Below are 26,247 nucleotides of genomic sequence, written 5' to 3' on the forward strand. Positions count from 1 at the left end.
TTATTTTTTCTGTATTTTGGGATTCAGAGAAAAGTGTATATTTTAAAAATTTAAATGATGACAAATCTAGTAAGCCACCCCTTTCTTCATCAAGATTTTTGTTGTTGTAAGAAACATAAATACATTTTAAACAAGTTCAAGATGAATACACTAAAATATAATAAGAAAGAAAAGGAAGGCAGGAAGGGAGAGAGGGAGGGAGGAAGGAAGGGAGGGAGGGAGGGAAGGAGGGAGGAAGGAAGGAAGGAAAAAAAGAGAAGACAGAGAGTAAGGGAGGAAAAGAGAGAGGGAGCTGCGGGGTAGGGTGAAGAATTTGTTGAAAGTATAATAGAGTTTCTCATAGAATCCCAAGAAGAATACCAACAGCCATGGAGTGAGTAGGGCAAAGGCCATGGACTGGAGAGCTACCCCAGAGCTCCTGAATTTTTTGCCTACATTTCAATAATTCAGCCTGTACAGATCAATGGCTCTTGGTATCCCAGTTCCAAATTTCAAGGAGAATATGACTAACTTGGCTGACTGCTGCGGAACAGTGAACTATGGACAAGGGGAGCGGGTTCACAGGGCACAAAAGTGACTCCATAAAGGAGCAGGTCAACTGAAAGAAAGGTGGGACTGGAGGTACCCCACCATCCATCCCAGCACTGAGGTTGATAGCAATTCAGAGAACATTGTTGGGTGTGCAGCCAAAGGTCATTGCTATGGGCTGAACTGTGCTCCACCAAAATTCATATGTTGAAGTTCTAACCTTCCGTACCTTAGAATGTGACCTTAATTGAAAAACAGGATTTTTATAGAGGCAATCAAGTTAAAATGAGGTTGTTAGTTTAGGCCTGACTCCAATATGACTGTAGTCCTTATAAACAGTGAAAATTTGGACATGGATATGCACAGAGGGAAGATGTGAAGATACAGGGAGAATGCCATGTGAATCTGAAGGCAACCATCTACAAACCAAGAAGAGAGGCCCAGAACAGATCTTTCCTTCACAGCTCTTGGAAGGAACCCACCTTGCCAACACCTTGATTTCTGACTTCTAGCCTCCAGAACTCAGAGAAAAAATTCTATTGTTTAAGCCACCCAGTTTGTGGTACTTTGTTACAGTAATCTTAGCAAACTGGTATGGTCATTATAAGAGATAGTGTCTCTGCAGGTTACAAAATTCATCCCCCCAAAAGAAACAATTTGAAGAGTCAAGTCACTTAAACTGCTGTATTATTTCAGGAAAGCCACAAAAATGTTCAGAGTCCCAGTGTCTTTGCCTCATGGCTTCCCTGATGCTTCAACTACGTCCAGTTTGGTTATGAGATTTTTGAGGAAGAACTAACACATTGTATTTGAGAGTTCTCTAAAGAATGTGAAGCAATCTTAGAATATCTTTTAAGTTCTATGAAAAATCAACAAAATTGCATCTAGTGGTCTAATAAGATAATATTAATTCGTTAATGGGAAAATTTATAATAGAAACATTTTATGCATTACTACTTTCACAATTATACATTAAAGAGGTGAAAATAAACAAGACATCTTCAATTCACAGTGGTAAAACAACCTAAGTTAATAGAATCACTTACTTTAAAGCTTAATTATGTTTTCAGCTCAGTAATGATTGCTTTTCCCTTGTTTCTTAAAACCTTGTCATTTTGCCTAGTGAGAATTTAATAGCCATTCCAGTGATTAATAAGAATCTTTTTAATATTCAAAAACTTGAAAATATCTTGTTATATTACCTTATATTTAAGTATACTATAACATAGACAAGATAGAAATATTACCCTTCATTAAGCCTAGTTTGGGGCTATTTATGATAACTATGATACCATAGTGTGGATTTTGGCTTCATAAAGCTAGTGTGCATATAAACATATGCACACACATGCAGCATGTGCTTGATCTAATTTAACAGCTCTTGCTGACCTATGACATGTTTTTACTGGTGTAACACTAGATCAGAAGCCATCCTATCTCCATGTTGGATAAATATGCAATTATTGAGTCTGTTGCACTTGGCATCGTAGAAAGTGGCTTAGAGATTTTTGTGGGAGATTGCTTTGTGGCAACTTCCTTGCAATCCACTGTGAAACTTGGCTTTCTGCTGTGTATTTGCAAACACTCACATAAATAAAATGCAATTTCATTAGTTACTAAGTTGACTTTACCCAGATTTCACATAACATACTAACATGATTTTTTCTGAGGAGGTTTTTTTATTATAACTACATTCACTGTATTTATTAGGTTGAAGAGACAAGCTGGATTTTTTTAAAATTGATCTTTAAAAAACTACAAATCCAGCATACATCTTTTGAATGGTCAAACGATTTCTAGTTCTTTGTAAATAATAAATTAGTTCAGCATTGACTAAGTTCACTGATGTCATTTAACAAATGATCTATAGCTACAATTTAAAAAAAAATCTCTCCTTACGTGTTCTTCTCATTATTCTTTTATATTAAATAATTGAAGCAAATATCTAATAGAGATACTGACAGGACTTGACAAAGCAGTTTCTTTGTTGTAACTCTCCTCCTACTCATAGCTTCTCTACATAGCTGTGTAATCTGTGTCAGACAAAGTGCTAAAAACACAATGCTGCATGTGACTTGACATAAATAGGTAATTTGACTTATACCCTTCCCTAAATTTACTAATATTTTATATGTGGTGCTAAAACACAGATTGATTTGTAGTTTATACATCACATAAAATGTGTAGATTAACTTATACTCCGTGTATCCTTACTAGTAGACATTTAGCCAATGACCTTTTTACATTAGAGCTCCATGCTCAAATTCCAGACCGTTTCTGAAATTATGACAAGCTTGCCCTCCATTATTTACATTAGGAGGCTCAGAGTCATTTTATTATATTACCCTTTCTTGATCGTCCCCAATTCAAATCAATTTATGAAATCTTTCTACTTTACTTTTGAACATTTTTAGTCCTTTTTGTTCTCAGCACCTCTCCATAATGAGGCAACCTTCTTTATTTCTCATCTGCATTAGTATAATGGCTGCCTAACTAGTTCTTGCGCCTTGTCTATCTTCTCATCCATCTCTACAGTCAATTTATTTATTTATTTATTTATTTATTTATTTTCATTATACTTTAAGTTCTAGGGTACATGTGCATAATGTGCAGGTTTGTTACATATGTATACTTGTGCCATGTTGGTGTGCTGCACCCATCAACTCGTCAGCACCCATCAATTCATCATTTATATCATGTATAACTCCCCAATGCAATCCCTCCCCCCTCCCCCCTCCCCATGATAGGCCCCAGTGTGTGATGTTCCCCTTCCCGAGTCCAAGTGATCTCATTGTTCAGTTCCCACCTATGAGTGAGAACATGCGGTGTTTGGTTTTCTGTTCTTGTGATAGTTTGCTAAGAATGATGGTTTCCAGCTGCATCCATGTCCCTACAAAGGACGCAAACTCATCCTTTTTTATGGCTGCATAGTATTCCATGGTGTATATGTGCCACATTTTCTTAATCCAGTCTGTCACAGATGGACATTTGGTTTGATTCCAGGTCTTTGCTATTGTGAATAGTGCTGCAATAAACATACGTGTGCATGTGTCTTTGTAGTAGAATAATTTATAATCCTTTGGGTATATACCCAGTATTGGGATGGCTGCGTCATATGGTACATCTAGTTCTAGATCCTTGAGGAATTGCCATACTGTTTTCCATAATGGTTGAACTAGTTTACAATCCCACCAACAGTGTAAAAACACCAAAAGCAAAGGCAGCAAAAGCCAAAATTGACAAATGGGATCTAATTAAACTAAAGAGCTTCTGCACAGAAAAAGAAACTACCATCAGAGTGAACAGGCAACCTACAGAATGGGAGAAAATTTTTGCAATCTACTCATCTGACAAAGGGCTAATATCCAGAATCAACAAAGAACTCAAACAAATATACAAGAAAAAAACAAACAACCCCATCAAATAGTGGGCAAAGGATATGAACAGACATTTCTCAAAAGAAGACATTCATACAGCCAACAGACACATGAAAAAATGCTCATCATCACTCGCCATCAGAGAAATGTAAATCAAAACCACAATGAGATACCATCTCACACCAGTTAGAACGGCAATCATTACAAAATCAGGAAACAACAGGTGTTGGAGAGGATGTGGAGAAATAAGAACACTTTTACAGTCAATTTCAATCTGACTTCTATACATCCACCAGATCGTCTTTCTTAAAAGGAAGACATAATCCTGGCATTCTGTACTCAAAACGTTGCACGGATCGCTATTCCTAACAAACTGCGGATTCGTTGGTATTACATGCATTTTAAGTTTTGTACCCTAACTTTTATTCCTATACCTTACAACACTAACCTCCTACTCTCCTCCTACTTCAGCCTATTCCTTGGTATTCCATGCCTTTTAAGTTTTGTCCCCTTTTATTTCTATACCTTACAACTTTAACCTCCTACTCTCCTCCTGCTTCAGCCTATCCACTATTCTCTGGACATGATCTTTCATGTCTCCAAACCTTTGCTTATGCCATTTTTATATGATACGTATACATATATCATATATGTATACATATATGATATATGTTAAACTTTTATAAAATTTATAAAATTTATAAAATTTTATAGAAATAGCAGAAAGCCATGTATGCTTATATACATCTATGTATATAGATGTATATATAAATATATTTATATACACATATATGTATATGTGTGATCTAGGTAATATAAATATATAAAATATATAAAATATAAATATATAAATATATTTATATATACATATACGTATATGTGTATATAAATATATGCATACACATATGCATAAATGTGTAATATATTAATATATGCATATACATATATGATATACATGTATGCATGCCATACATATGTGTATTTACATATATGTATAAATCATATATATTAATATGCATAATATATGCATATATTAATATGTGCGATATATACATATATGTGTATTGTGTATGCATATATTAATATGTGATATACACATATATTGATATGTGTGATATATATGTATATATCACACAGATACATATATTAATGTGTGTGATGCATGCGTACATATGTATATCACATATACATATATTAATGTATGTGATATATGCGTACATGTGTATATCACATGTACATATATTAATGTATGTATATATACATACACGTGTATATCAAATATATATGAATATATGCATGTATACATATATGAGTATATGAATGTATATATGTACATTTATGTATACATATATGAGTATATGTATGTATACATAAACACATATGTATACATGCATGTGTATGCATGTATATGTATACATATACATATATGTATATATCGCATATACATATATTAATATATGTATATATACATAAGTGGTTTTCTGTTATTTTTATTAAATTTTAACAAAATATATCAAGAACTTTCAGTAAACAAACCAACATTTTTCTAGTAGATTTTAATTCTACATTACAAATGAAGTTTCCCACATAGATACAAATTTTAATTTGGACTCTGTAATCTGAACCGTAAATCTATTTGTCATTTTTGTGTTAATAAAAAACTGTTCAATTGCAATATATTTATCCTACTAAATTGGAAATTCTTTAATGAGTATACTATTGTCTGTATTATGTAATTTAACAAATGAAATTTAACATGTATTAGTTATATGCTTGTATGATCATTTGATAGTTTTTCCCTCTAGATTGTAAGATCGATGAGAATAGGAAATGTTCTCTTTTGCTTGCTCTGTGTCCCCATCACATAGCGCACTGCCTGGAATATTGCAGATACTTAAAGACGTATGTTAGATGAATAAACAACAAATGAATGCACATATAAATTTATAGATTTTAAACAATATGATACTAAACATTAAAATTATCATGCCACGGGCATTTCATTCCTTTATACAGAAACAAATAATTGCAAAGTAATCTTATAGAGTCACTTTGTTGTATCATTTTAGGGCTTGTTTGTTGATATTGATAAAATACAGGTCCCCTATGCACATGACTAATATAAATGAAAGCAACTTAATAATCAACAGAGAAAATGATTCTGTGTCCAAGAAACTCTTCTCATTAAAACAGTCAAAATTCAGAGCTTTTAAGATACACTTCTGCTCCCTCTCAAAATGTTCACTATTTTATAGTGGCTGCTTTTGTCTGCAGGTCTTATGATAACCACTTTCTGTGAAAAGAGAGATTCGCTATTTTTAGATAACTGATATCCAACTGCGTTTTCTCTTTGATAACCAGAACTCAAATTGTTCTGAAAAGTGAGGGTTCTGGATAGAAAGTCATTACCTATCAGAAGCATTTTATTTTGGAATAAATGCTAATACAATTTGTCTAGTCTAAACACCTCTAAAGTCCCACTGGCTAGGAAGAACAAACATTATCCCTGTACTTTTCAAACCAATTATCTCTGGTCATTTAAAGTCCCAGCCAAAGTGATTATTCAGCACTTTTCAGCACCCTTCCTGCATTTGTGGCATGGGCCTTAATGTATTCTTTATAACACTACATTACATAGAAACAAGAAATGAAATATTGAAACACATTTAACCTCTAAAGTCCAGGTAAGTATTTAACTTATGATATTCAATCCAATAGTGATTATTTTTCAAAAATTTTAAATGTATGATATTTGTCATTATAAAACAGTAATGTACTGAATTAATAAATGAGTCAATCAATTAATCATCTGATAATTAGACAAGCAGTCAATGAAGTCAAAGCCTCCGTTATCTGGAGCCAAGTTTTCCAACTTGGCTTAGTACAATTCTTCCCTTGCTGACATTGATGTCTCTCTTGGAATGTCTTCCATCATCATTTCTGTCAGTTGCAAGCCTCTGCATCCTTCAAGCTGCATCTGAAAGTCAGTCTGGCACAATGACGCAGGCTCAAGTTCTGACTTCAGACAAATTTAGTTTTATGTACCTGCTTAGTCACTTTCAAACTCTATGAGCTTGAATGAGATTTCTAAACAAACTTTCTAATCTATAAAATACAGATAATAATCGTGTTAACCTGATAGATTTATTTTGAAGATTAAAGACATAGCATGTGAAAAATGTTTCCAACATTGTAGGTTTTCAATATATATTAGCTTAAGAACATATTGGATAGTATTTACTTTATGACTCCTTCCTTGAGTACCAGATCCCCACAGCATAGTAAAGTAGTAGTCTCCAAACTTGTTTGTATCTTAGAATCAAATGTAGGATCATAATATCCAGGATTGGGGGTGGGTGGGACACAGGCATTTATAATTTTTAAAGTTCTTTCAGTATCCAATGTACAGACAAATCTGGGAACTATGGCAAGAGTTCCCCAAACTGTTTGATCATAAGAATCAACTGGAATTTGTATTAAATAATGTTAAAAGCCTCTACCCCAGATCTAAGAATCTGAATCTCCAAGACAGACACACCTGAGTCACTATTTTTGATTTATCATAAGTAAGTCTCATTATCAGGCAGGTCTGGAGACACACTATTGATAGACTGGATGTATAGCTATGTGCCCCATGATGACATTTCAGTCAACAATAGGCCTCATATAGGACAGATTTTAATACTGTGTTTTTACTGTACCTTTTCTATGTTTAGATATGTTTAGATACACACACACTTATCATTGTGTTGCAATTGCCTAGAGTATTCAGTACAATAACATGCTGTACCGATTTGTAACCTAGAGGCAATAGGCTGGACCATATAACCTAGGTGTGTAGTGGGTTATACCATCTAGGTTTGTGTAAGTACACTGTATGTTCACTCGACAATGAGATTGCCTAACGATGTTTCTCAGAACATATCCCTGTTGTTAAGCAACTGAGGACTGTACTTCTGTATTAGATTCTCTTACTAATTTATGAACTCTTTTCAATGCAGGGGCAGTGTTTCTTTTAACTCTATATTTTCTAACATACTGGTTGCACATATTAGTCATGCAATACATGTTTGGAGTTGAATTAACGAACATGAAAGTACAGTAAAGATTATAAATATATCTCCTAATTGAGACATTTCTAATTTGTATCAAAGGGTGGAGATGGAAATTAGTATTCAAATATAAACAGGTGCACATAATCTGACATCTCAAAAGTGTTGTCATTAGGCTAAACTTTGCCACCACTAAACTTCAGGACCTTGGAAAGCCACTTAGCTTCTCTGGGCCTCAGTTACCTTATATGCCTAATGCTGTCCGTATGCACACAGATTAGATTAGATGAGATCTCTAAGTTTATTCATACTGAATGCTAAGCTAAGTCCACATTTTATTAAGTATGCATGAGGAGAAAGTTAAGCTACGTTTTCCTATTTTAAAGTGTCTCTCCATTATTCTTCCTGGAAATAATTCCATCACTTTTCTACAGCAAAACATTCATTCATGTTTTACGGGGCTTTTTAGTATCTGCAGATGAAATGTGCTCAGAGCCCTGATGCCATTGCCCATCCTACAGTGCAGGCAGCCTCTGCCACCACACTCTGCCGTCTACTCATAATGTCCAAGCTTATTTTTATTCAGGGGCTTCTCTCTCACCGTCTGGTTTGTGAGTTATGTGTCTGCTTTCTGCTCCCTGCCAGAATGTTCACTCCTCACCACTCGATCGTTTTTCATCAGTAGAGATACATAATCATCACACTCATTGATAATTCTTCCTCCACAGCAAATGAAAACATTTATTTTGTTGTATTTAACTCTATTTCTTCTCACTTTTCCGTGAATCTAGCTTTAAGATTAAGATGATCAGATTAAGAGAACACATAAGCGATGTTAGTCCCTGGTCTTCCTACTCACATATTATAACAGAATCAACCTCTGAAAAAATGGAATAATTAACTTGATTTATTTTTCATAAGTTATATGGAAAAAGTATAGATACTGAAAAACATTTGATCACAGTAAACTTATATGACTATAACAGCACACACATAAGGGACAACATATGTGATAATAAGTACAATTTTTATTTAGCATAACTAAAATTGCTATTGTCTTCATTATTTGGTTAATAAAGATTTACTTGTTTTAATATTTAGGATAAAAGGGATATTAAGTGAAATTCTAGTGATTAAAATATAAATAATCTTTGGTATCAAAATATTTTAAAAGAAAATATTTTAGAAATAGAATCATGATATATGTTTTATATAAGAACATATTTTTCTTCAGTGTTGCCTTTTGAGAAAATGTAATTGAAAACATTATCAAAAAAGGTACTAAAAGTTTACAACTGAGTCTAACCTGGTCTTCATATCAACACCCATTTCATTTCATCACTTGTCAGACTGATTGTTAGGTGCAGGTTAAATGTCCATGGCAATTCTGTAGGAAACTCAAATACCCATAGTGACAATTAATCATATAATATAATACCAGGAATACAAATATTTTATGGTGGCTATATTTCTGTATCTGTGTGAAACTAGAGAAGAAATTTTTCAGTAAGACATCTGTAACCTTATATTGGCCCTAAGTTTTAAAAAATTAATAAATCTCTGTTCAATATTGCTACACATGTTAGAAGATAAAGAGGAAGATAAAGAAGAGCAAAGAATAACTCTCATTTCAATCTTTAAAGTACATATTGAGGACTGACTCTGCAGTAATGGCAATTGAAGATACAAAGATAACTGTCACAACACATGATTTTGAGATAGATGGTTTTAATAAACTCAAGAATTATACATCTAATTGAATTCTGTTCCTACATTCATGTGAGTGCCATTCCTCGGGGTAATCACTTTGAACAAATATACAATATTTTCTATAAGTGACATTACTCAAAACAATTTTGAAATATCTCTTTCGTTAAAGATATGCATCTTCCATATGACAAATTTACCTGTTAGTGGTGAGCTCTAATTTTTTATTGTTTTTGATAATATATGCTATTAGCATATATGTATCCATTGCAAAGTGGCTAAAAACAAAGACTGAGTCCAAAATACCTGTGTTTAAATCCCAACTCTACCAATTTTGACCTGTAAGACCTTGAACGAGTAACTTATCTATACATTAATTTATTCCTCTCTAACTCTGTATGTAATTTTCAGAGAAGTTGTGAGTAGTACATTTACATACATATAATCATTTACATATCAATATGTGTGTATACTATAATTGTATACATGTAACATGCTATATAAATGTTTGCCATTATTAATATAATTAATTACAGGACATCCTTCTCTTAATGTTTTTTGATGAGAAATTTTCTCTGAACTTATTTTACTTTTTGCTTTGTAAATAATATCTTTAACCATAAGTATAGTTTTTTAAAAAAAAAACTTGAATCACCAACACCACCTGTCCCCCATTCCCAGCCGTGGCTGGGCAGCACAGTGAGAGATTCTTTGCACTTTGGGGAGGGCGAGTGCAATGACTGGGGTCTTTACATTGAACTTAGTGCCACCCTGTCACAGCAGAGAATAAAGTCCCAAGTTTCTCAGCAAGCCTCACCACTGTGGGCCGAAGGGCTCTGGGGTCCTATGTAAACTTGAAAGGCAGTCTAGGGCACAAAAACTGCAACTTGGAGGCAACTCTCAGTGCTAAGCTGTGCTTGGAGTCAGATAAATAGGGTAGCACGTGACCTCAGAGATATCGGCTGGCATGGCTAAGAGAGTGCCTGCACCATCCCTCCCCCAATCTGAGGCACTGCAATTCACAGCAACAAAAGTGATGCCTTCCTTCTTCTTAAGGAGAAGAGAGCAAAGGGTAAAGAGGACTTTGTCTTTCATCTTGGTACCAATTTAGCCACAGTAGGATAGGCCACCAGGAAGAGTCATAATGTCCCCATTCCAGGCCCTTCCTCCTGGACAATATATCTAGACACACCCTTGGCCGAAAATGAATTCATTGCTTTGAAGAGGAGGACCAAATCCTGGCAGGATTCATCACTTGCTGTCTGAAGAGCCCTTGGGCCCTGAATAACCAGCAGTGATACCCAGGGAGTATGCTGTGGCCCTTGAGCTCTGAGATGTGCGACTTCAAGAGTGCATTCCCTGCTGTAGTAACTACAAGACTGTCTTCTTTGAGAAAAGGAGTGGAAAAAGAAAGGAGACATTTACTTGCATCTTAGGTATCAGCTCAGCCACAATGAGGTAAAGCAACAAGAAGGCTTTTAGGGTCCCCAAGTCCATGCTAAGGCTCTTGCACAGCATTTTTGGACATATCCTGGACAGAAGGGAGGGATCTACCCTGAAGGGTGAGTCCCAGGCATGGCAGTATTCACCACAAACTGACAGGAGAGACCAGGGGTTTTAAATGAACATCAGCAGTGACCTGACAAAGCCCCTGTGGATCAGTGGGGTGGTGGCCACAGGAGGAGGCTCCTCTTCTCATGGAAAGGACAAGAAAGAGCAGAAAGAACTCTGTATTGTGGTGTGAGTGCCAGTTTAGATGGAGTAGAATGGAATATAAGGTAAACTACTAAGGTTTTGACTTTAATCTCTGGACCCCAGACAACATCCCTGGACTTGCCTGGGGCCTGGGGATCTTACCATATTAAAGGGTGGGGCCTTGAGCAAGACCTAGAGCTATGCTTAATTCAGGTTCCACCCAGTGCAGTCCAAGTGTTGGTGGACACATGGGTGCTTACAGCATCACACTCCCAACTCTGGGTGGTTCAGCACCGGTGAGAGACTCCATTTAGTTGGGAGAAAGGAAGAGAAAAGAGCAACAGTCTCTGCCTGGAAAGGTCAGGTCACCTACAAAGCAAAGCCCGTCAGACTAATAGCAGACCTCTCAGCAGAAACCCTGTAAGTCAGAAGAGATTGGGGACAAATATTCAACATTCTTAAAGAAAAAAATTATCAACCCAGAATTTTATATCTAGCCAAACTAAGTTTCATAAATGAAAGCCAAATAAAATCCTTTCCAGACAAGCAAATGCTGAGGGACTTCATCACCACCAGAGCTGCCTTGCAAGAGCTTCTTGCAATTTAGTAATGGAAGCACTAAATATGGAAAGGAAAACTGCTACAAATCACTTCAAAACACATCAAAATATAAAGACCAATGACGTTATGAAGAAACTTTGTCAACTAATGTGGAAAATAACCAGACAGCATTATGATGACAGGATCAAATTCACACATAAATGTAAACAGGCTAAAAGATACGCACTGGTAAATTGGATAAAGCATCAAGACCCATTGGTGTACTGTATTCAGGAGACCCATCTCACATGTAAAGACACACATAGGCTCAAAATAAAGGGATGGAGGAAAATGTACCAAGCAAATGGAAAGAAAAAAAAAAGCAGGCATTGCAATCCTAGTCTGTGACAAAACAGACTTCAAACCAACAAAGATCAAAAAAGACAAAGAAGGGCATAACATAATGGTAAAGGGAAAATTCAACAAGAAGAGCTAACTATCCTAAATATATATGTACCCAATTCAGGAGTGCCCAGATTCATAAAACAAGGTTTTAGAGACCTACAAAGAGACTTAAACTCCCACACAATAATAATGGGAAAATTTAACACCCCACTGTCAATATTAGACAGATCAACGAGACAGAAAATTAACAGGATATTTAGGACTTGAACTCAGCTCTGCCTCAAACGGACCTAAGAGACATGTACAGAAATCTCTGCCCCAAATCAACAGAGTATACATTCTTCTTAGTGCAAGATGGCACTTTTCTACAATTGACTACATAATTGGAAGTAAAATACTCCTCAGTAAATGAAAAGAACTGAAATCATAACAAACAGTCAGTCAGAGCACAGTGCAATCAAACTAGAACTCAGGATTAAGAAACTCACTCAAAACAACACAATTACATGGAAATTGAACAACCTGCTCCTGAATGACTCCTGGTTAAATAATGAAATTAAGGCAGAAATCAAGAAGTTCTTTGAAATCAATGAGAAGAAGGAGACAACATCCCAGACTATCTGGGACACAGCAAAAGCAGTGTTAAGAGGGAAATGTAATGCACTAAATGCCCACCGCAGAAAGCTAAAAAAATCTCAAATCAACACCCTAACATCACAATTAAAAGAGCTAGAGAGGCAAGAGCAAACTAATCCCAAAGCTAGCAGAAGACAAGAAATAACTAAAACCAGAGCAGAACTGAAGGAGAAAGAGACACAAAAATTCTCCAAAAAGTCAATGAATCCAGGAGTTGGGTTTTGTTTTTTGTTTTTTTTTTTTAAATTTTAAAAGAAGATAAACCACTACCTAGACAAATAAAGAAGAAAAAGAGAAGAATAGACACAATAAACAATGATGAAGGGGATATCACCACTGACCCCACAGAAACACAAACTATCATCAGAGAATACCATAAATACTTCTATGCAAATAAACTAGAAAATCTAGAAGAAACTGATAAATTCCTGAACACATACACCCTGTCAAGACTAAGCCAGGAAGAAGTTGAATCCCTGAATAGATCAATAACAAGTTCTGAAATTGAGGTAGTAATTAATAGCCTACCAACCAAAAAAAAATAGCTGAGGAGAGATTCACAGCCAAATTCTACCAGAGATACAAAGAGGAGCTGGTAGCATTTTTCTAAAACTATTCCAAACAATTCCAAACGACGGACTGCTCCCTAACTCATTTTATAAAGCCAGCATTATCCTGGTATCGAAACCTGGCAGAGACCCAACAACAACAACAAAAGCTTCAGGCCAATATCCCTGATGTATATCTGTGAGAAAATCTGCGATAAAATACTGGCAAACCGAATCCAGCAGCACATCAAAAACTCATCCACCATGATCAAGTTGGCTTCATCCTTGGGATACAAGTCTGATTCAACATATGCAAATCAATAATACAATTCAACACATAAACAGAACCAAAGACAAAAATCACATGATTATCTGAATAGATGCAGAAAAGGCCTTTGATAAAATTCAACATCCCTTCATGTTAAAAACTCTCAAGAAACTAGGTATTGGTAGAACCTATCTTGAAATAATAAAATCTATTTATGACAAACCCACAGTCAATATCATATTGAATGGGCAAAAGCTGGAAACATTCCATCTGGCTTTTAGGGTCCCCAAGTCCATGCTAAGGCTCTTGCACAGCATTTTTGGACATATCCTGGACAGAAGGGAGGGATCTACCCTGAAGGGTGAGTCCCAGGCATGGCAGTATTCACCACAAACTGACAGGAGAGACCAGGGGTTTTAAATGAACATCAGCAGTGACCTGACAAAGCCCCTGTGGATCAGTGGGGGTGGTGGCCACAGGAGGAGGCTCCTCTTCTCATGGAAAGGACAAGAAAGAGCAGAAAGAACTCTGTATTGTGGTGTGAGTGCCAGTTTAGATGGAGTAGAATGGAATATAAGGTAAACTACTAAGGTTTTTGACTTTAATCTCTGGACCCCAGACAACATCCCTGGACTTGCCTGGGGCCTGGGGGATCTTACCATATTAAAGGGTGGGGCCTTGAGCAAGACCTAGAGCTATGCTTAATTCAGGTTCCACCCAGTGCAGTCCAAGTGTTGGTGGACACATGGGTGCTTACAGCATCACACTCCCAACTCTGGGTGGTTCAGCACCGGTGAGAGACTCCATTTAGTTGGGAGAAAGGAAGAGAAAAGAGCAACAGTCTCTGCCTGGAAAGGTCAGGTCACCTACAAAGCAAAGCCCGTCAGACTAATAGCAGACCTCTCAGCAGAAACCCTGTAAGTCAGAAGAGATTGGGGACAAATATTCAACATTCTTAAAGAAAAAAATTATCAACCCAGAATTTTATATCTAGCCAAACTAAGTTTCATAAATGAAAGCCAAATAAAATCCTTTCCAGACAAGCAAATGCTGAGGGACTTCATCACCACCAGAGCTGCCTTGCAAGAGCTTCTTGCAATTTAGTAATGGAAGCACTAAATATGGAAAGGAAAAACTGCTACAAATCACTTCAAAAACACATCAAAATATAAAGACCAATGACGTTATGAAGAAACTTTGTCAACTAATGTGGAAAATAACCAGACAGCATTATGATGACAGGATCAAATTCACACATAAATGTAAACAGGCTAAAAGATACGCACTGGTAAATTGGATAAAGCATCAAGACCCATTGGTGTACTGTATTCAGGAGACCCATCTCACATGTAAAGACACACATAGGCTCAAAATAAAGGGATGGAGGAAAATGTACCAAGCAAATGGAAAGAAAAAAAAAAGCAGGCATTGCAATCCTAGTCTGTGACAAAACAGACTTCAAACCAACAAAGATCAAAAAAGACAAAGAAGGGCATAACATAATGGTAAAGGGAAAAATTCAACAAGAAGAGCTAACTATCCTAAATATATATGTACCCAATTCAGGAGTGCCCAGATTCATAAAACAAGGTTTTAGAGACCTACAAAGAGACTTAAACTCCCACACAATAATAATGGGAAAATTTAACACCCCACTGTCAATATTAGACAGATCAACGAGACAGAAAATTAACAGGATATTTAGGACTTGAACTCAGCTCTGCCTCAAACGGACCTAAGAGACATGTACAGAAATCTCTGCCCCAAATCAACAGAGTATACATTCTTCTTAGTGCAAGATGGCACTTTTCTACAATTGACTACATAATTGGAAGTAAAATACTCCTCAGTAAATGAAAAGAACTGAAATCATAACAAACAGTCAGTCAGAGCACAGTGCAATCAAACTAGAACTCAGGATTAAGAAACTCACTCAAAACAACACAATTACATGGAAATTGAACAACCTGCTCCTGAATGACTCCTGGTTAAATAATGAAATTAAGGCAGAAATCAAGAAGTTCTTTGAAATCAATGAGAAGAAGGAGACAACATCCCAGACTATCTGGGACACAGCAAAAGCAGTGTTAAGAGGGAAATGTAATGCACTAAATGCCCACCGCAGAAAGCTAAAAAAATCTCAAATCAACACCCTAACATCACAATTAAAAGAGCTAGAGAGGCAAGAGCAAACTAATCCCAAAGCTAGCAGAAGACAAGAAATAACTAAAACCAGAGCAGAACTGAAGGAGAAAGAGACACAAAATTCTCCAAAAGTCAATGAATCCAGGAGTTGGGTTTTGTTTTTTGTTTTTTTTTTTAAATTTTAAAAGAAGATAAACCACTACCTAGACAAATAAAGAAGAAAAGAGAAGAATAGACACAATAAACAATGATGAAGGGGATATCACCACTGACCCCACAGAAACACAAACTATCATCAGAGAATACCATAAATACTTCTATGCAAATAAACTAGAAAATCTAGAAGAAACTGATAAATTCCTGAACACATACACCCTGTCAAGACTAAGCCAGGAAGAAGTTGAATCCCTGAATAGATCAATAACAAGTTCTGAAATTGAGGTAGTAATTAATAGCCTACCAACCAAAAAAAAATAGCTGAGGAGAGATTCACAGCCAAATTCTACCAGAGATACAAAGAGGAGCTGGTAGCATTTTCTAAAACTATTCCAAACAATTCCAAACGACGGACTGCTCCCTAACTCATTTTATAAAGCCAGCATTATCCTGGTATCGAAACCTGGCAGAGACCCAACAACAACAACAAAAGCTTCAGGCCAATATCCCTGATGTATATCTGTGAGAAAATCTGCGATAAAATACTGGCAAACCGAATCCAGCAGCACATCAAAACTCATCCACCATGATCAAGTTGGCTTCATCCTTGGGATACAAGTCTGATTCAACATATGCAAATCAATAATACAATTCAACACATAAACAGAACCAAAGACAAAATCACATGATTATCTGAATAGATGCAGAAAAGGCCTTTGATAAAATTCAACATCCCTTCATGTTAAAACTCTCAAGAAACTAGGTATTGGTAGAACCTATCTTGAAATAATAAAATCTATTTATGACAAACCCACAGTCAATATCATATTGAATGGGCAAAAGCTGGAAACATTCCATCTGAAAACTGGTACAAGACAAGGATGCCCTCTTTCACCACTCCTATTCACCACAGTATTGGAAGTTCTGGCCAGGGTAATCAGGCAAGAGAAAGAAATAAAGATATTCAAATAGGAAGACAGGAAGTCAAATTGTCTCTGTTTGTAGACAACATAATTCTATATTTAGAAAATCCATCATCTAAGCCCCAAAACTCCTTAAGCTGATAAGCAACTTCAGCAAGTTCTCAGGATACAAAATCAATGTGCAAAAATCACAAGCATTCTTTTACATCAACAATAGACAAGCAGAGAGCCAAATCATTAATGAACTCCCATTCATATTTGCTACAAAGAGGATAAAGTACCTAGGAACACACTTACAAGGGATGTGAAGAACTTCTTCAAGGAGAACTACAGACCACTGCTCAAGTAAATCAGAGAGGACACAAACAAATGGAAAAACATTCCACGCTCATGGATAGGAAGAATCAATATCATGAAAATGGCCATACTGCACAAAGTAATTTGTAGATTCAATGCTATTCTCATCAACTGCCATTGACATAGTTCACAGAATTATAAAAAACGACTTTAAATTTCATATGGAATCAAAGAAGACCCTGTATAGCCAAGACAAACCTAAGCAAAAAGAACAAAGCTGGAGGCATCACACCACCTGTCTTCAAACTATACTACAAGGCTACAGTAACCAAAACAGTATGGTACTGGTGCAAACACAGACAAATAGACCAATGGAACAGAACAGCTACCTCAGAAATAGCACCACACATCTACAACCATCTGATTTTCAACAAACCTGGCAAAAACAAGCAATGGGGAAAGAATCTTCTATTCAATAAATGGTCCTGAGAAAACTGGCTAGCCATATGCAGAAAACATAAACTGGACCCCTTCCTTACACTTTATACAAAAATTAACTCAAGATGGATTAAAGACTTAAATGTAAGCCCCAAACCATAAAATCCCTAGAAGAAAACGTAGGCAATACCATACAGGACATAAGCATGGGCAAAGACTTTGTGACGAAAATGCCAAAAGCAATTGCCACTAAAGCAAAACTTGACAAACGGGATATAATTAAACTAAAGAGCTTCTGCACAGTAAAAGATACTATCATCAGAGTTAACAGGCAGCCTACAGAATGGGAGAAATTTTTGCAATTGACCCATCTGACAAAGGTCTAATATTTTGAATTTACAAGGAACTTCAACAAACTTACAAGAAAAAACAAACAACCTTATCAAAAAGTGTGCAAAGGAAATAAATGGACACTTCTGAAGAGAAGACATTTTTTGCAGCAAACAAACATACCAAAAAAAAGCTCAACATCACTGAACATTAGAGAAATGCAAATCAAAACCACAATGAGATACCACCTCATTCCAGTCAGAATGACAATTATTTAAAAGTCAAGAAACAATAGATGCCGATGAGGCTGTGGAGAAATAGGAACACTTTTACATTGCTGGTGGGAATGTAAATTGGTTCAACCATTGTGAAAGACAGTATGGTGATTCCTCAAGGATCTAAAACCAGAAATACCGTTTGACCCAGCAAACCCATGACTGGGTATATACCCAAAAGAATATAAATCATTCTACTCTAAAGTCACATGGATGCATATGTTTATTGCAGCACTATTTACAATAGTAAAGTCATGGAACAAACCCAAATTCCCATCAATGATAGACTGAATCAAGAAAATGTGGCACATATACACCATGTAATACTATACGCCACAAAAAGAATGAAATCATGTCCTTTGCAGGGACATAGATAAAGCTGGAAGTTATCCTCCTCAGCAAACTAACACAGACACAGAAAACCAAACACCACATGTTTTGGTTTGAATATAGTGGGAACTGAACAATGAGAACACGTGGACACAGGGAGAACAACACCCAACAGGGCCTTTGGGAGGATGGGAAGGTGAAGAGAGGGAACTTAGAGGACCAGTCAATAGGTGCAGCAAACCACGATGGCACATGTATATCAATGTAACAAACGTGCACATTCTGCACATGTATCCTAGAACTTAAAAAAAAAATAAAAGAAAAGAAAAGTTGGCCAGGTGCTGTGGCTCACACCTGTAATCCCAGCACTTTGGGAGGCCAAGGTGGGTGGATCACAAGGTCAGGAGATTGAGACCATCCTGGCTAACACAGTGAAACCTCATCTTTATTAAAATAAAAAATAAAATAAAATTAGCTGGGCGTGGTGGTGGGTGCCTGTAGTCCCAGCTACTCAGGAGGCTGAGGCAGGAGAATGGCATGAACCTGGGAGGTGGAGCTTTCAGTGANGTTTTGGTTTGAATATAGTGGGAACTGAACAATGAGAACACGTGGACACAGGGAGAACAACACCCAACAGGGCCTTTGGGAGGATGGGAAGGTGAAGAGAGGGAACTTAGAGGACCAGTCAATAGGTGCAGCAAACCACGATGGCACATGTATATCAATGTAACAAACGTGCACATTCTGCACATGTATCCTAGAACTTAAAAAAAAAATAAAAAGAAAAGAAAAGTTGGCCAGGTGCTGTGGCTCACACCTGTAATCCCAGCACTTTGGGAGGCCAAGGTGGGTGGATCACAAGGTCAGGAGATTGAGACCATCCTGGCTAACACAGTGAAACCTCATCTTTATTAAAAATAAAAAATAAAATAAAATTAGCTGGGCGTGGTGGTGGGTGCCTGTAGTCCCAGCTACTCAGGAGGCTGAGGCAGGAGAATGGCATGAACCTGGGAGGTGGAGCTTTCAGTGAGCCGAGATTGTGCCACTGCACTCCAGCCTGGGCGACAGAGTGAGACTCCATCTCAAAAAAAAAAAAAAAAAAGACAAAAAAAACACTGCCTAGTATTCCGGAGGATTCTTCTATATATTATCCAAGACTACCAAAATGGTATCTCTACAACTATGCAAAAACCACAGGTTACAGTGTTATTGGCTTTGGAGCCCAAGTCCCTTTAGTTACCTGTAAAACCTTCCCAAGAAAGACAGGCACAAAAGAAGCCCAGGCTGTGAAGACTACAATAAATATCTAACTCTGCAATGCACAGACACTGACAAACATCTACAAGCATCAACAACATCCAGGAAAACATTACCCCAACAAATGAACTAAATAAGGCACCAGGGACTAATCTTGGAGAAATAGATATATGATTTTTCAGACAGATAATTCAGAATAGCTCTTTTGAGGAAACTCAAAAAATTCAAGATAACACAGAGAAGTAATTCAAAATTCTATCAGATAAATGTAACAAAGAAATTGAAATAATTAAAAAGAATCAAGTAGAAATTCTAGAGTTGAAAAATGCAATTGACATATTGAATAATGCTTCAGAGTCTCTTAAAAGTAGAATTAATCAAACAGAAGGGTTAGGAAACTTGAAGACAGACTACTTGAAAATACACAGTCAGAGGAGACAAAAGAAAATAGAATAAAAGATAGTGTGAAGCACACCTACCAGATCTATAAAATGGCCTCAGCAAGGCAAATCTAAAAGTTATTGTCCTTAAAATGGAGATAGAGAAAGACAGGGGTAGAATGTTGATTCAAAGGGATAATAACAGAGAATATCCCAAACCTAGAGAAAGATACCAATATCTAAGTACAAGAAGATTATAGAATATGAAGCAGATTTTACCAAAAGAAGACTACACCAAGGCATTTAATAATCAGACCCCCAAAGGTCAAGGATAAAGAAAAGATCCTAAAAGCAGCAAGAAAAGAAACAAATAACATACAAGGGAGCGCCAATATGTTTGACAACAGACTTTTTAGTGGAAACCTTACAGGCTAGGAGAGAGTGAAAGGATACATTTAAAGTGCTAAAGACGAAAACTCTTTACCCTAGAATAGTACATCCATTCAAAATAGTCTTCAAGCATGAACGAGAAATAAAGAGCTTCCCAAACAAACAAAAGCTGAGGGATTTCATCAATACCAGATATGTCCTATAAGAAATGCTAAAGGGAATTCTTCAATCAGAAAGAAAAATATGCTAATGAGCAAGAAGAAATCATCTGAAGGTACAAAACTTACTGGTAACAGTGAGCACATAGAAAACCACAGAACGCCATAATACTGTAATAGTAATGCGTAAACTACACTTGTCTTAGGTAAAAAGACTAAAGGATGAACAAAACACAGTAATAACTACAACTTTTCAAGACATTGACAGTACAATAAGACATTTAAGGAGAAACAACAAAAAATTAAAAAGGGTAAGTGTAGAGTTTTTATTAATTTTGCTTTTTCATTTTTTAGTTGGTAAATGCAATCAGTGTTCACCCATCATCAGTTTAAAATAATGGGTTATAAAATAGTATCTGCAAGCCTCATGGTAACCTCAAATTAAAAAACATACAATGGATACACAAAAAAATTAAAAGCAAGAAATTAAAGCATACCACCAGAGAAATATCACCTTCACTAAACAGAAGACAGTAAGGAAGAAAAGAAGGAAGAAAAGACTGCAAAACACTAAACACTCCACCAAACAACTGTTAGAACTCACGAATTCAGTAAAAGTTGCAGAATACAAAAGCAACACACAAAAATCAGTAGCATTTCTATATACCAACAGTGAACAATCTGAAAAAGAAATTTAAAAAGTAATTCAATTTACAGTAGCAACAAATGAAGTTAAATACCTAGAAATTAACTTGAACAAGAAGTGAAAGATCTCTACAATGAAAACTATTAAACACTAATGAAAATAATTGAAGAGGACACTAAAAAATGAAAAGATATTCCATGTTAATGGATTGAAAGAATCAGTATTATTAAAATGTCCACATTACCCAAAGCAATCTACAGATTCAAGACAAACCACATCAAAATAATAAAGGCATTCTTCACAGAAATAGAAAAAAATTCTAAAATTTACATGAAATCACAAAAGACTCAGAATAAGCAAAGCTATCTTAAGCAAAAAGAGCAAAAGTGGAGGAATCATATTACCTTATTTCAAATTATACTACAGAGATATAGTAATCAAAACAGCAGAGTATGGCATAAAAACAGACACATAGACCAATAGAACAGAATAGAGAACCCAGCAGTAAATCTGGACAACTACAGTGAACTCATTTTCAACAAAAGTGCCAAGAACATACACTGGGGAAAAAATAGCCTCTTCAATAAATAGTGATGAGAAAACTGAATATCCATGTGCAGAAGAATGAAACTAGACCTCTATCTCTCATTATCATTTTTTTATACAAAAGTCAAATCAAAATGGATTAAAGACTTAAATCTGAGACCTCAAACTATGAAGCTAATATAAGAAAACATTGGGGAAATTCTCCGGGACATGGTCTGGACAAAAATTTCTAGAGTAATACCCCACGAGCAAAGGTAGCCAAAGCAAAAAAAAATGGACAAATAGCATCACAACAAATTAAAAAGCTTCTGCACAGCAAAGGAAACAGCCAAGAAACTGAAAAGACAACCTACAGAATGGGAAAACAATTGCTTGCAAACTACCCATCTGACAGGGAATTAATAACCACAATATACAAAGGAGCTCAAACAACTCTATAGGGAAAAAAAAACCTAATAATCCAGTCAAAAAATGGGCAAAAGATTTGAATAGACATTTCTTGAAAGAAGACATATAAATGACAAACAGGCATATGAAAAGCTTCTCAATATCATTGATCATCATATAAATGAAAATCAAAACTACATGAGATATCATCTCACCCCAGTTAAAATGGCTTTCATCCAAAAGACAGGCAATTACAAATGCTGGCAAGGAAGTGGGGAAAAAGGAACCCTTGTACATCGTTGGTGGAAAGATAAATTAGTACAACCACTGTGGATAACAATTTGGAGGTGCCTCAGAAAACTAAAAATAGAGCTTCCAACAGCAATCCCACTGCTGGATATATACCCAAAGGAAAGGAAGTCAGTATATCAAGGTGATATCTGCACTCCCATGTTTATTACAGCAGTATTCATAGTTGCTAATATTTGGAAGCAACCTAAGGGTCCATCAACAGATGAATGGATAAAGAAAATGTGGTACATATACACAGTGGAGTACTATTCATCCATAAAAAATAATGAGATCAGTTTTTTTTTTGTTTGTTTTTTTTTTTTTTTTTTTTTTTTTTTTTTGTTTTTTTTTTTGCAACAACATGAATGGAACTGGAGATGATTATATTAAGTAAAAAAAGCCAGGCACAGGCCGGGCGCGGTGGCTCAAGCCTGTGATCCCAGCACTTTGGGAGGCCGAGACGGGCGGATCACGAGGTCAAGAGATCGAGACCATCCTGGCTAACACGGTGAAACCCCGTCTCTACGAAAAAAAATACAAAAAACTAGCCGGGCGAGGTGGCGGGCGCCTGTAGTCCCAGCTACTCAGGAGGCTGAGGCAGGAGAATGGCGTAAACCCGGGAGGCGGAGCTTGCAGTGAGCTGAGGTCCAGCCACTGCGCTCCAGCCTGGGCTGCGACAGAGCGAGACTCCGTCTCAAAAAAAAAAAAAAAAAAAAAAAAAAAAAAAAAGCCAGGCCCAGAAAGATAAACATCATATGTTCTCACTTATTTGTGGGATCTAAAAATCAAAACAATTGTACTCATGGAGATACATGAGTAAAAGAATGGTTACCAGAGACTGGGAAATGTAGTGGAGAGATGGGTGGGAAGAGGTGGAGATGGTTAAGGGGTACAAAAAAATTGAAAGAGTGAGTAAGACCTACTAATTGATAACACAACAGTGGGGCTATAGTCAATAATAATTTAATTGTATATTTTAAAATAACTAAAAAAGTATAATTGAATTGTTTATAGGACAAAGAATAAATGATTTAGTGGATGGACATTAAATGTTCCATGATACAATTATCACCTGTACCAAAACATCTCATGTACCCCATAAATATATAAACCTATTATGTGCACATAAAAATTAAAAATTGAAAAAATATAAATATACATTTAGGAGAAAATAGTTATGTGATAGTTAATCATTCTACATAAGTACATAGCTTGTCCATTTTCAATCTTTCTTTTAATGTTGCTCATTAAGATTTTGTAGATTACTTTCTATTATTATTCACAAGTATTTTACATTTTTGCTGCAATTTATTAGGAATAAAATAAATTTCCATCACATTTTCTAACAGGCCATTGCTTATGTCTTAGGCTCTTTCCCCCAAAAGCAGATGCTGAGCAAGGATTCATGTGCAAGTAATTTGTTAAGAAATTGTTCCCAGGTAAAACCAGTAAAGGAGTGGGGAAAAGGAAGGAAGGGAAGGGGTCAAAGACAAGCAAGGGTAGAATCTCAGACCTGCAAAAGATAACTTCCTCTTGATCCTGCAGGGAACTGTGGAGTGTCAGCTGAGAGTCATGGCAAGGAAGCTAGAACTGTTCTACCTCAATATGTGTCAATCAATGATAAATGGATGTACCCACAAAGTACACATTCCCAACCAATTCTGGATGTCCATTCAAGCAAAGTAGGTATCAGTAACCTGAAGGCTGTTACATAAAAACAAGTGCTACAAATGCTAACTTTTAGAGGCAAAAGCACACTAAAGGCTTGGCACATAAAAATAGTAAATAAAACATATTAAGGGGTCTTTGCAGAATACCCAAATTGTCCACTTCAGTCCAAGCCTTGAACTTCTTAGATCCACTCCCATAATATATTAAGTCCACTCCATCCAAAACAGATTCTTCAAAATCATGGCTGATCAGAATTTCTAAGTAAAAGCTTAGGAAAAAAATCTGCATTTGGAAAAGGAACGCAATTGTGATTATCTCCTGATGTGGTTTAAAATAATGCAGTCCTTTTCAAAGAACCATCACATTTTATATAGACCAACAGGAAGATATCAAAGAGGATGTGAATAGCATCACTTGCCCTGCATCTTTGAGGTCTTTCATGGGCTACAATTATTTCCGCAATTTCCAAAAGAGTACAATGTTACTTTGGGGTTCAATATTCTGCCTGTGCGAGCTGGCAGGGAGGGGAAGTTCTGGCAGCTTTCACTTATCCTTTCTGTACTAATAACCCTCACTCCCTGGCTTAGAGAACCAGTCTGAGGACACCGCCAATGTCAGTGCCAGGTAGGTCCATTTTAATTATACATTTAGGGTATAGAGACCCACACAGAGTGAGTCCATGCACTTGCTGGACGCTGGGTGATTCATACTTGGTCCACACCTTCATTTCTTATCTATTATAATTGCACATTGGTATTGTGAGTACCCCAAAACTTATGTCAGTCCCCAAAAGCATGGCTATGCCATCTTCTCCAATGCAAAATCACCCTAATAATTGTCCTCATGTCACTTTTGACAAAGTCAGAGGAAGAGAAATGGTAGATTCCTATGGCAGTAGAGCAAAACTCTCCTTCAGTCAAGAGGCTTGAGTTCTGTAAACTGACTTAAGTCTAGAATGAGGGGAAAGGATGTGGTTCTTCATTGTGGTAACTCAAATCATGGATTTGACCTTTAACCTGAAAGTTTTCTTATTATGTATATCAAATAATGTTTTACTGGGTTGAACATTTACTTTATTTTAGGCACATGTGATTGACCCGATAGAGATCTCTGTGGGTAAAAACTTCAACCCCAGAGCACATTATACTTAGTGTGCCCACCTAGCCTCTGGCAGTTAAACGTTGCATTATCTTTATGGAAAGCTCAACTGAATGATGGCATCTCCAAACATTATACCTGACCTATAGAGGGCATCCCCATATTTCAAGAAGATGGACGGCCGGGCGCTGTGGCTCAAGCCTGTAATCCCAGCACTTTGGGAGGCTGAGATGGGCGGATCACAAGGTCAGGAGATCGAGACCATCCTGGTTAACCCGGTGAAACCCCGTCTCTACTAAAAAATACAAAAAACTAGCCGGGCAAGGTGGCGGGCACCTGTAGTCCCAGCTACTCAGGAGGCTGAGGCAGGAGAATGGCGTAAACCCGGGAGGCGGAGCTTGCAGTGAGCTCAGATCAGGCCACTGCACTCCAGTCTGGGCGACAGAGCAAGACTCTGTCTCAAAAAAAAAAAAAAAAAAAAAAAAAAAAAAAAAAAAAAAAGATGGACATTCCCTTAACTAATGAAGTTTCTCAATAACTTAATGAAGGGGGCATCCTTTGGACCCCTTCAGGAAAAAACAAACTGTGGGAAGAACTAGTTGCATGTGATAAAGCCATTTCAGTTTGCCTATCTTTCTAAACCTTTGGATTAATTCCTGTATATTACATGAGGGAAGTTCTTGTATCTCAACATCACACTCAGGTAAAATGTTAGAGCTTCTTTCACCTACCAAACTAGCACATGAAATTCAGACTCTGTTAGATGTACCTGC

The sequence above is a fragment of the Rhinopithecus bieti genome, unplaced genomic scaffold (assembly GCF_001698545.2).
Source record: "Rhinopithecus bieti isolate Rb0 unplaced genomic scaffold, ASM169854v2 scaffold_2735, whole genome shotgun sequence".
Classification (NCBI taxonomy): domain Eukaryota; kingdom Metazoa; phylum Chordata; class Mammalia; order Primates; family Cercopithecidae; genus Rhinopithecus; species Rhinopithecus bieti.